Source organism: Camellia sinensis, chromosome 1 (assembly GCF_055761805.1).
Source record: "Camellia sinensis isolate YWXY chromosome 1, ASM5576180v1, whole genome shotgun sequence".
Lineage (NCBI taxonomy): Eukaryota > Viridiplantae > Streptophyta > Magnoliopsida > Ericales > Theaceae > Camellia > Camellia sinensis.
Genome location: NC_138961.1, coordinates 140,006,555 through 140,019,683, shown reverse-complemented (window position 1 = coordinate 140,019,683; position 13,129 = coordinate 140,006,555). Strand labels below are relative to the sequence as shown.

Below are 13,129 nucleotides of genomic sequence, written 5' to 3'. Positions count from 1 at the left end.
ACTTGTCATTTTTTGGGACACTCACTCACTTCTTGGTTTTGTAAAAAACAAAACTCAGTGGCTTTGTCAATTGTTGAAGCAGAATACATTGCTGCTGCTGGGTGTTATGCACAATTGCTTTGGATGAAACAACAGCTTCAATATTTTAGACTTCACTATGATCATATTTCTATAAAATGTGACAACACAAATGTCATTAACCTTTCAAAAAATCCATTTAGCACTTATGCACTAAACACATTGAAATAAGGCATCATTTTCTTAGAGATCACGTACTCAAATGTGACATTGAACTTGAATTTGTGCCTACATATTGTCAATTAGCTAACATATTTACCAAGCCTCTTAATGGAGAACAATTTTGTTATATTAGAACTAAACTTGGTATGATGAATACTCTCTTATAATAATTATACATAAAATAAAATAAAAAATAAATAAATAACTTAATTTTTTTTAAAAATCCTCTCTTTCTCTCTTTGCTCACCCACTCATCATCCTACTCTCGCTCTCGCTCTCTATTTCTCTCTCTCAACCACTCTTCATCTCTCTCTTTCTCTCACTCTTTCTCGTCCGCTCTCATTCTCACTCTCTATTTTTTCTTTCTCATCTGCTCTCTTTCTCCCTTTCATCCTCCGACACCATCTTCATCTCCACCATCATCTATCTAAATCCATCCCTAATCTTCTCCATCATCGCAATTCATCACCATCATCATCTATCCAAATCCCTCACCGATCTATCAAAATCCATCACAAATCTACATAAATCCATCACCGATCTACCAAGATCTATCGTCGATTTACATCATATTCATTACCGATCTTCACCATCATTTCTGATCCTCTCCATCGACGCAGATCTACATTATTATCACTGATCTTCACCATTGTCACCAATCTTCATCATTGTCAACAATTTTTACATCCACCAGCATCTTTTCCCCGATTAACATATTAAAATTATTTTTGCACTGTGTTATATTTCTTATATGGTTGTATGTGCTACAAACTCTCTTGTATTTAATAACAATTGCTTCTACCTAGTATGAAGAAATTATTTTTATTTGTATTTTCTCTTTTTATGCTAGTGCACTCGATGCGATTGTTTATAGCCGGATCTTAATGGCCCTTGGTATTATAAATTGGTAATCTATTTCTTTCAATTTTTGTAATTTTTAGTGCATTAATTTACGAGGAGACTTGTATTATGTAATATTTTGAGATTAAAAAAAATCAAAGAAGCACAATCTTAAGGGGCATTTGTATATTCTATGCATAATTTCAGGGGGAGTATATATAGTTATCAACTAATTGTTTTACTCCTTATCTGCACTAACAAATTTTTTTATAGCAAAGACATACAATTTTTTCAAAGAGAAATGCTTGTAATTTTATTTCAAAAGGAGAAAATATTGCTAGATTACATGTAAGTTTTGAGAAGGCTTCACAAATTTTTTGTATTTAACTTCTCTCAATAGTTTTTATGAGCCTCCTTTACATGCCTTTCTCTATTTTCAACTTCTATGAGTCTTGGCATTATAACCGTTGCATAATGTTGCACCGCATTCTCCAACTGAGAATTTTTCCTATCTAGATCTCTCTTCTCCTGACAAGTATTAGCCAGTTGTCGTTTTAAATAGCTCACCTCATCTTTCAATTGTTGATTCTCTTGTATTTTTGCTTGTAGTCGTCGAGCCATATTGGAAACTGCATTCATCGTTTGTGTACTAAGAGTTATAGTGTTGTTAATAGCATCGATATCACTATGATTACCAAAACACTAGGACTCTTGTTTACTGGAATTGCGTGTGACTGTACTATAGGTAACCTCTCATTTGCCTAAATTACAGGTACCTCATTCATGTTTGAACCATTGATTGTTAAGGTAAGGAATGACATGATTACACAGAAAGTAAACAAATTTTTTCTCCAAGAATACTTGAAGATTTTGTATCTCTGCATATTATCTATGTCACTTTTTGTACACTCCACCGATCCAATAATCGATTCATATCTACTCAAATCTCTTGTTTGTCAACATTTTGGGTGTCGTTGTACCATTTTTTTGGAGATAATACAAAATCCCAAACATGATCATGGGAAGAAATAAGAAACATTATTATATTTTTGGTAAATTAGATTATTTTCTCAAATGTGTTTATATGATTTTCGTTTTGGGCACTAAAATTTTTTCTTCTCTATAAAAACTTCATATATCAATATTTTATTTTGATGATATCAAAATGGGAGAAAAAATGTGAATTTGAATTCTTGTGCGTGTGCTTTAATTATCAAATATTTTATGTTGCAAAGTTATCAAATATTTTATTAATTTTAATTTTGTGTCAAATCCATACATGTATTGCCATCATAAAAAATGAGGAGATTGTTAATCACATTGTTTAATTTTGATAATGTCTAAAATATTATTTGATAAAACGTGATTTTCTAATATATATATATATATATATTTTACATTCATCTGACACAAAATATATTTTGTATATTGCACCGTTTATAAAAATATTTGATTTATATAGTGTATCTTTTGAATATACGATGTGTATACACACACACATATATAAACATATGTGATATAATATACAATAAATGTTAGTGGCATGCATACTATATATATGTTATAGTAATTTGACTACCTAGCATCATTTCCCATTAGACTCCACACACACACACACACACACATATATATATATATATATATTATAATAATTTGAATACCTAGCATTATTTCCTATCAGTTTTTTCCATGATGAGGCGTCACCTGATGATTAGTCAAAAAAAGAAGAGGGGCGTCTCCTCTTCCAACGGGTATATTTTTTAGTATAAATATAAGTGTTTTGTATGGAGAAAAATAAAGGACTTGAAGAAAAAAAGAAAAAAGAAAAAATTTGTGTGCTCCAAAATTTTGAGTATTTTGTACTTTGCTCTTTCACTTTTAGATCTAAGTATTATCTTTATACTTACACTTTCATATCTACTATTTGTGAGAGAATTATTGTAAAAGAGGGTTGAAGTACCTCTTATCTTTACTGATTATTTGTGAGAGAAATTTTATAAGAGTGAGGCATTTATTGTTAAGTGAGACTCAACAGATAAGAGTAAGACCTACGTAAAATCCACAAGCTAGGTGAAGCTTTGGTGCTGCATTGATTCGTTTTGATAGTAAAGAAATTCTCGAGGAGAATCCTTGAGGAGTGGACGTAGGCCTGACATGCCGAACCATTGTAAATCTCTGCGTTTGATTTTCTCTCCCTATCTCTTTTATTTTTATATTGATTATTATTGCTTTGTTTTTATTTGTTAAAATTTGAATATTTAGATTACTATATTTAACATTGTGAAATTATTTTTAATAACTCAATTGACCTCCCTATTGGGTTGCCTACCTGGGATAACAACCTTTTTCCTTATGCCTTAAGAACAATGAGCTGTGGGGAAGCCATGGAGATGCAAACAGATGATAGGGGGTTACAAAGTTCAACGCCGCCCAAGATAAGCTGAACTCATTTGAACTTGAACTTGCCTTGTTTATTAAACGAGCCTAAAAGTTATGTTCAAGCTCGTTTATTTACTTAACAAGTTGAGTTGAGCTCGCAAACAATTTGATTAATTTGTAACCCTAGTTTTGGTGGTGTCAAAACTCAAAATTGTATTAGACATGTCAAAAAATCAAATCTTTATCATTTAAACTTCAAATTTTAAATGTTGATTGCAACTCTTTCATGGAATCAAAATATTTATTTGTTGTTTAAAACTTTAATTTTTTTAATTTTTTAATTTTCAAATCAACACCTATCATTTGTAAAATTCTCCCATACACATTAGTCAGACTCCCAGTTTTAATTTGAAGAACTTTAACTAATTAACTACTTACAAATATTAAAATATATTTAGAAGTAATTAACCATCAATCTTACTGAAGAAAATTATATAGCAAAAATTATGAAATAACCACTACAACAAAACTGAATTTTTACGGCTTTACATCAACAACATACAGTAAATGCAAGCCGTGGTTTCTCATTTTTACGACTTGCTTTTTTTGTATGTTGTAAATAATTTCCCAACCACAGCGTGTCTATTGCGTAGGTAGTGAGTGCTAATGGCAATGATTTTTTTTTGCAGCTTGCAATGCTAGCCGTAAATAATAAAACTTTTTACGGTGTGCATATGGCATGTCGTAAATGCATCAACTATACATGACACGCGTACACCAATTGTTAAAAATATTGAACATTTCACAGCGCACAAAAAGTTAGCCGTTAAAAATTGCACTTTCCACGACGCACAAAAAGCCAGTCATTTAAAATACTGCACTTTCCATGACGCGCAATTACTGTCGTGAAAGGGACGGCCGAAAAAAAAAAGTAGCCCCAAAATAAAAATTTTGATCGGCTAAACACCAAAAAATTTATAAAAAAAAAGAAGAAGAAAGAGGAAAGAAACAATCCAAAGCCCCAATTTTTCAGCCCCAACATCAATCTTAAAAAAAAAAACTCAAAGCATTTTCTGTGTAGTGAGGAGGGCAACAAAGAAGAAAAAGAAGAGACATTGTGATGAATCCTCCATCTCCATCACCATAACTTACCTTTCTTCCTTCACCCCCTAACCCTAACCTTAACCCTAACTTCTTCTATTCTTATCTCCACCACCATCACTCTTCCACCACCACCACCACCACCAACTCAATCATTTCACCACCGCTACCTCTGCCTCTATCGTAGCGTCCTAATCTCGCAACCGCTCTCTCAACACTCAAACACCTCATCCACCTCTCCGAAACCACCCTCCACTCCATCTCCACTCTCCTCCCCACAACCGCCACCACTACCGCCCTCTGCCCCTGCCCTTTCAATTTCTACCACCGCCTTCCATCGGAATCCCTTTTCTGGCACTCCCTCCGATGCCCTTCTTCCCTTTCTCCTCTTCTCAACCTTGACCTCCTCCTACTCCAATCATTGCGCTACCCCAACGCTCCCAGACCCTCCCAATAACTCTTTAATCAGAACTGCTTCCTTCAAGCCCTACACTATCCCAACTCCGACCTCTGCTTCACTCTCGACGATTACTCCGACTTCAACCCCAATTTTTCTACCGTAATTGCCCCAACGTAGTTAGCTCTTCCGATCGAGATAGTTTAAGCTGAACCTTCACTCTCCCAGGTATTCTATCGATTCAGTGTGCAAATTTTGTAGGCAGTGATAATGGTGAAATTAAGGGTTTTTTTTTCTTGGGATTGTGTTAGGCTTTTTCCTTTGGAGTTGTGGCTTATTAGGAGTGGAGCGAAATCGAGTCGTGGAGGGATTATCCTATTGCTTATTCATATAGAGTTCTTCGGATCATTTTGTGTTTTGTTATGGTTGAAGATTGTGATTTCCTTAGATAAGTAATTGTGAATTTGCCTCGTTATGATGTTGTGATTGATGTGCCTATGAGGGACTATATAGTTTTTCTTTTTCAGCTTTGTTTGAAAGCAATTATGAGGGAAGCTACTAGTTCGGTGGATTTAGTATTGAATAGAGATGCTAGGGAGTTGAATTCGGCTGTTACGAGTTTAAAGTGTCCCATTTTGGACCTCAAAGCCTGTCATTGATGTCACTTTGCTGGATGACATATGCGATCGCGGTGCTATTTTTTAAAGCAACAGGTTCTTGTTGCTTTAGAGGGAAGTAGGCAGATGTTTTTGTTTGTTATATGATGAAATTGAATTGAAATTTTACTGTAATTGAGTGAAATTATTGGATTGTCTGGTGAATATGAATGTGTAATTATATATATATATATATGTGGAATTAAGAAAAAATGCTGGGTAATTAGGCAAAATTGAGTGAAAATTTATGTTAAAATTGTAGGGGTTAGTTGATGAATCTGCTGGAATTGTCAATTGTTTGGTAAAATAAGTTGACATTCAAAAAAAAAAAAAAAAAACTTCCCTTTTCTTGGATTCTAAAGGAATATTTATCTCAAAAAACCCTCCAACTTTTGTTCCATATACTAGTACCTTTGTAGTGTCTCTCTCTTCATTACTTTGCTCTCTAATACTCTGTTCTTCTCCACCCCCACAGCTTTCCACTGTTGTCACTGTTGCAGATGATGGTTCAGATTCTTCTCCAGCTTTCTCTCCCAAACGAAGGGAGCTTTCGTATACTACTGTAAAGCTCTCTACATATTTTATTGAATTTGAATGATTTAGCAACTTAGAATTGTTTGAAATTGATTTGAGTGCTGGTAATAATTTGAATTTAGGTTGAGAAGGTAGATAAGAATAAGAAATTCATAGAGGTTGTTGATCGTGAAGATAAGGAAAATGATGATTGGCTACCTCTATCTCCTAAAGTTTCAGCTGATACACTGAAACTTGATGAGGATTCAACTATAAAGGAGTTGAGGTATATTACCTTTTTTGGTTTCAACTTAATGGGTTAGCTCAAGAATTCATTTTATGTTTTGTGACACCCTAGCCTTCTCCTCCCCTATATCTGATATTTGGTTGTTTTGATTATGTATTTTTGTATATGGTGAAAATTGATTGAATAGGAGTAGAGCTTAACACTTGGTATGATTTTAGCCCCTGTCTGCTCTGATTTTGTTCATATGCATTAACTTTACCGATTTTCTAAAATTCACCCAAAAAAAAAAAAAATCATTTTGCTCGGAAATTTTGATATACCCTCTATCAATGAGTTATTGGTATACTCGCATTTTTGTAAGATCATGGGATGCGTTTTGAGTTTCGAAAACCTCTTGTCTTTATGGTTGGATCCAACAGATTTCTAGGAGTAGAAGTTAGCCCTCACTTTCTATGCCATTTTCTCTAAACAAATCCTTGTGGAGTGAAACTAGTTCCAAATGTTAGATATATGAGATACCTTTATATGTACACAAGAATCACTGAAAAATATTAATTATTGAGAGAGTTATGATCATTTTTCTAAAACGCGACAGGAACAGACCAGTACTGCTTGAACCTATATTTTCACCCCCTTGATGTGATTTTTATACTTTTCATCCTTCTGATAAAATATCCTTAGCTCAAATACCTTTCCAATGGTTCTTGTGTCACTTAGTTTGGACATCGTTTGATGCCTCTATTCATTTTTCTAAATCAGCCTACCTGTGTTGGAGTCTACTGAACTCATTGTTTGAATATACCAGCTTTCTTCCAAAAATGGGTTCTCCATCATAAAGTGATTTTTAGCTCTAGAGTTCTTTTTGAAATATCTTCCTACAAAATTGAACTATCTCTAGTAAAAATATCGTGGTCATTTGACTTCATTTGATATGAGCTCGTATTTTTCTTTAGAACCGTTCACCGTTGAGAATATGGACAAAACAGGGTAAATGACCCACACATAAATCTTTGGTTATGTTATGCAACTTATAAAAGAAAAATTGAAATGAAAGTGGACTTGTTCTGTGACAACCCAACTCTGTATTATGCTAATTAATCTAAATTATGCTTATAATTATGAGCTTGATATAATTTTGAATGCTAATTATATGATTATATGTGTTTTTAAATTTCTATCTGTTCACCGTAGAAAAATCTGTTTAATTTTTTTGTCATAAATTTAAATTGAAGGCCATAGAGGCGACAGAAACTAAAATTGGCCATATCATTGTGATTAGCATAATTTTTAGAGCCTATGACGAAATTTAATTGAAAATTGATTCGGATCAAAATAATTAGATTAAATCAATTAAATTGAGTGCAATTGGCTAACCTTAATTGAGATGGTATATATATGAGCTAAACACTTAGGCTCCTCATTTTTTACTTCAAAAATTTGAAGAATACACCCTAGAGAGAGAGAGAGAGAGCTCAATCTTGGGAATTTGCAAGTGAATTCAAGAAACTAGGAGGATTAGCTCAAGAATTGGCTATAATTGGAAGAGTTAAGGCTCCTAGGTGAGTAATTGAGCTCAAATTCATGAGTTTAAATTTGTAACCAGGTGAGTTCAAGCATGATATGTGTCTAAGGGCAAGAATTAAGTTGAATGTGATGAAATTGGAGTTGTATTAACATGCATGTTGCATTCACCATGATTATGTTCAATTGAGTATAACATATGAAGGATTGAGCATCAAATTCACATGTATGCATAAATTTAATAAGCTTCATGATTTTGAGCATCATTTGTGCCATTTGAAATAGAATTAGAGTCAATAAGTGACATGCATGAATAATTCATGAAGTTATGAAGTGTGTATGAAGTTTGAATACATAAACTATGGCCATACCAAGAAGAATGAGAAATAATTTGGAGAATTAGATCATGATTTTGAGTAATTGGTCTCAAATTATCCATGTTCTCATGTCATATAATGCTTTTCCATGTTTTTGTACCAAAAATACGAGTTTTGGACCTTTGAACATCAAGTTTGAGCTTTAAGCACAGTTCTGGAAAACCCAGAATACGACTTGTCCGCTTGAGCAAGGAAAGTGTTGCTCGAGCGTGAAAGCCGAGCTCTCAGAAGTTTTGCAGAGTTTTACACTGTGGCTCGAGTGGCGAACGTGAATTACACGCAACCAGTATTTTTGCAGATCGAAGGGGTCCGCTCGAGCGACCAAAGCTGTGCTCGAGCGGAGAGCCCTATTTCATAAATTTTGAAAAGTCATTTTATGATTCGTTTTCCATTCTCTTTCATTTCCAAGCACTCTTAGGCATGCATTGGACATTCTAAATGAATTAAAAGGCACAAAAGAAGCCTAAGAGCATTAAGCAAATTAAAGAACGGATTGAATTGTATTATGACCCACTATGTTATGAATCATGTAGGGTCAAATGCAAAGACGAATCAAGCACCGGAACACAATGAGTAATACTTTAGTAAAGACATGTTTGTATATGCTATTTTTGTTAATACTACTCATGTGTAAGTGTTCTGGACTTGTGGATTCGAATTATGGATGAGTGTTCTCCTCATCTGATTGTGTAAGACTATAATGAAGTCGATAAGTATGAAATCACCTAAATGGACCAAAGGTCATTTTGAATGAATATGAAATGGGCCTAAAGGTCGTCTTGTGTATTTGATTATATGGACCATAGGTCGTTCTGTATGTACATGAAATGGGCCCAAGGCCGTTTTGCATAATTGCCGAATGGGCCAAAGGCCATTCCGAATAAAGGAATGATTGGACCTGAGGTCATTTTGAATTGAATGTAGAAATGAATGTGAACATGATCATGGATCATGAGTACGCATAAATGCAAAAATGGATTAGTTGAACCCAAGGTTGTTTTGTGTGTAAATTGGATCCATGGTTGCTTTATATATGATGGACCTAAGGTCGTTTCACATATATTGGACCAAAGGTTGTTTTGCCTATAAATTAGACCCAAGGTCGTTTTGCACGTAATGGACCAAGAGTCGTTTTGCAAAGTATGAGATGGACCTGCGATCATTTAGTATATGATATGGATGAGACATATGATATGTTGGACCTAAGATCGTTTTGCGTTGGTATTGACCGACAAGTTTGGGTTATAACCTATGAAGTAAACGAATCTCATTCATGAACTTCTTTACTATGGTATTATTCACTGGGTATTAGCTCACTCTTTATTTATATGTATGTAGGTGAGCAGCGGAATGTCCAGCCTCAACCCCAGTGAGCCATGAGAAACCAAGTTTTGAGGAGTCAACCAAGGTCACTTCACGCAAGATGCTTATTTTTGTTTTTGTTCACTTATGATCATGTATGACCAACTTTGTGTATAACCTTGGATTTCGATGTTGATATTGGTTTGAATGATCCAGGATGTATGTAGTACATACATAATATAAATATTGCATGGTGTGAGTTGTTATATATATGTGATAAAGTCTTTGATTAAATCTTTGTAAACATTGCTTCTGCAGTCTGGCCCCCTATTATTAAATATGGTTTGATTTCTGACTGAGGCTATAGGTAATCTCATGATTACTGGCCGGTTATGACTCTAATCCATAGGTGCGGGTTTGGGTCATGACATGTTCTATATTGTGTTCAAATTTCAGAACCTAAAGAGATCCTAAATGGTTTATAAATCCACTCTTTTGGCCTATTATTTTAAAAGAAAAACGCTAAAAATTATTACCTTTGTGTTATTTATTCTTAAATGTTCATAGGCATGATTAAGTGAATTTGTATGAAAAGCATGATTTAAATTATTTTATTTAAATCTATGAGATACATGTTAGTTTATGACACTTGAAACTAATTTTTTGTGTTAAAGTTGTATTTGCATATTCTAGACTTGAAAAGTGTCCTAAGTTGATGGGTTTCCATAACTTTGGGGTATATGGTTGCCACATTTTAATTAATCCTATGAAACATTATTGAATAAATTGGAACTTGCTTAAATCTCAAGTAATGTTATTCTTGCATGATATCACGATTTAAGTGTGATGTTATGTTCTCTTGAGATCAAGAAAATGATTATTTAATAAATTTAGAGTTTCCATGTCGAATATCAGAATGAGTAGATTATGACATAATGGAAGGATGGTGTAACCGTTGTCACGGTATTGAAATGATTATTTAATAAATTTAGAGTTTGCCTTGTTGATTCCTTAACCTGGGATCAATTTTCTGGATGCGTTTCACCCCTGAAGCTTCATAATTGATTTTACAATGTGTTAATTTGTTCCTGTAGTAACTGAAATGCTTCAAGTTTACTTCTTGTCACCTATACGAATTTTATACAAGTGTATATTTGGTGTCTTTCATTGTGTCTGAATTAATTGAGATGTTATCTGATGTGCAAAAGAGGCAAACTGCTCTATTCTCAGCTACATAAACTATGAATGTATTTCTATATAAGCTTTGATCAATATCTCTGAATTCTTTTCTTTATAGAAACTCCCACAGTGAATAAAATTCTGATAAGATTTTCCTAATTTTGTTGCTTGAACATTGTAAGCATTTCTAACACCAAAATTATAAATTACTTGTTTACGCAAGCTTAAGCAGAAATATCTATAAATTTTCAAGTTGAGGATCTTGCTCGGTTATCATTTCAGACAAGTCATGTCTATATTGATGTGGATGATGGGCGGAAGAAGGTAAATTAGTCATTGGAATTTATTCAGTGTGTTGTGATTTTCTTCAGTACCTACTGCTAGAACCTGATAAGATGTTTGCTATTATAGGTCACTAATGAAGGGCTGCAGCCAGGCTATTGTGTTGTGCCAAGTGCCAAGAGATTTATTCTTTTGTATTCCTTCTTGAAGAGGAATCTCTCAAAGAAAGTGATGATTTATTCTTTTGACTTTTGCAAAGCAGAAAAGGGCATCTTATTATGTACTGATGGTGCTACTCGGGGTCTTGATATTCCTGTAGTGGTATGTTACTTTCTTTTGCTTGTTGGTCTTGAATAGAGTATGCCAGGAATGATAGTCCTCAACCTTGAACATAAAGAAAAAAAAAAGAGGAAGGGATTTATAGCAGCAGCTTTCAAACAAACAAACTTTTATTTGATGGGAATGGAGTTGATAAGTGCACATGGGAATACTTGCTTCTTTCAAGCTTTTATAATATATTGCTTTGTCTTGATATATAGCTAACTTTTAGATAGAAAGACATTTCACAAAGTTTTTTAAAAAATTAATTAAAAGATAGAATACTTGCAGCTTACATTAAAGATCATGGAGAAGGCAAATGGAGAAACCTCCCAAAAAGAGTTGGAGCTTTTTTTTTTTTTTTTCCTCTTTATGTTTTCTTCTACGCATTCTTCAATTATTGTTTCACTTAGATCTCTACTTTTTCTCTTTATTTATTTATTTATTTATTTATTTTTGTTTTGATAAATGCAGGTTTGAAGCAATGTGGTAAGATTTACAAGCTTAGATGGTTGAATTATCATAGACCGGATATCAAAAGAGGTAACATATCCCCACTACAACCAAAAAAAAAATTTAATAACATTTTTTAATAGCATTCTTCTTAAAATGCTATCAAATATAATGCATTTCGCATTGGATGACATGAGTGTTTTTTTTCCAATGAATGCATATTTTATTGGCAACAGGGCTAGTTGCTCCAGTTATTGCCACGAGTTTAGGTGCCTTAGCACATACATTGGGTACCCTCGTCCCTGTGATAGGAGCAAATGGGTTTGCTGTTGCAGCTGCAACTACTATAGGAACTGTTGTTGGTAGTTTTAGACAATTTCTGAATTGTTTTGGATATGTTTATATGCATAGTTTTGGATGGTTTAAACTTTTTGGACAGTTTAGAACTCAATGATATAGTTTTCGAATGTTTGAAATGTATAGACAATTGTTGAATATTTATAATTTATGGATATAGTTTTTTTTTATGCTTCAAACAATATTTTGCTGGTTGATTGATGTTTTGTGAGGCTTGTTCGTAATGTTTGTTAGATTGTACAAAATTGGTCAAATAGAACCTGCTGAATTTAAAAAAAAAAAATTACATATTCTACGACAGGCATAATAAGTCATCGTATTACATATTTTACGATGCGCAAGGAGAGTTGTGATTCGTTCCAAGAATAATTCTTCAAATATTAATTTCATATTCTTACAAAATGTAAACTACATTGGTAAATAATATTAATATTACATAATAATAGTGCAACTCATACAACAAAACTTTACTTACTATACCCTCGTCTGCTTGGTTCAAATTGAGATCACCTCTCATCATATAGCCATATGTGTATTACCCTTAAATAAATGACAATAAACGATACATCATGTTAATTAAATAACAACACCTGATAAAATAATTGTCCTCTATTAATTTCAATTGCTCGTACAAAAAAGTAACATATGCAGATATATATTCACAAGTCTAACCCTAAATCTATAGCATATGTTATATGATAAGGAAATAGGATGAACATAAATAAATAAGATAACGCCCTAATGGCTACAATTTTCAAAGACGATGCTTAGTTACGACAAAAGTGAGTTTTAAACTCAATACAGATAAAGCTCTAGGCTTGATCAAAATAATTACAACAAGTAAACAAAATAAAGCTCTTGCTCCAAGTCCTCCCAAGCTATTGCCTTAGTGGAGGCATATCATCTACACCTGAAAATAGTTTTCCACATAGGGTGAGCCAAAATCCAGTAGAGATACTACAACACA

At 33.4% G+C, this 13,129-nt stretch overlaps 1 long non-coding RNA gene across 3 annotated transcripts; it reads left to right on the top strand.

Moving 5' to 3' along the window:
* Window positions 1–4,450: 4,450 nt before the first annotated feature.
* LOC114282583 (uncharacterized) lies at window positions 4,451–12,309 on the top strand. 3 transcript variants are annotated; one of them, XR_014339163.1, is made up of 9 exons: window positions 4,451–5,185; window positions 5,485–5,670; window positions 6,089–6,175; window positions 6,270–6,412; window positions 9,610–9,681; window positions 11,007–11,076; window positions 11,164–11,355; window positions 11,827–11,895; window positions 12,042–12,309. It is a non-coding gene; the product is annotated as an uncharacterized LOC114282583 (long non-coding RNA). The 3 variants fall into 3 exon arrangements; XR_014339164.1 differs by having other exon boundaries at window positions 5,471–5,670; XR_014339162.1 differs by having other exon boundaries at window positions 5,269–5,670.
* Window positions 12,310–13,129: the final 820 nt, after the last annotated feature.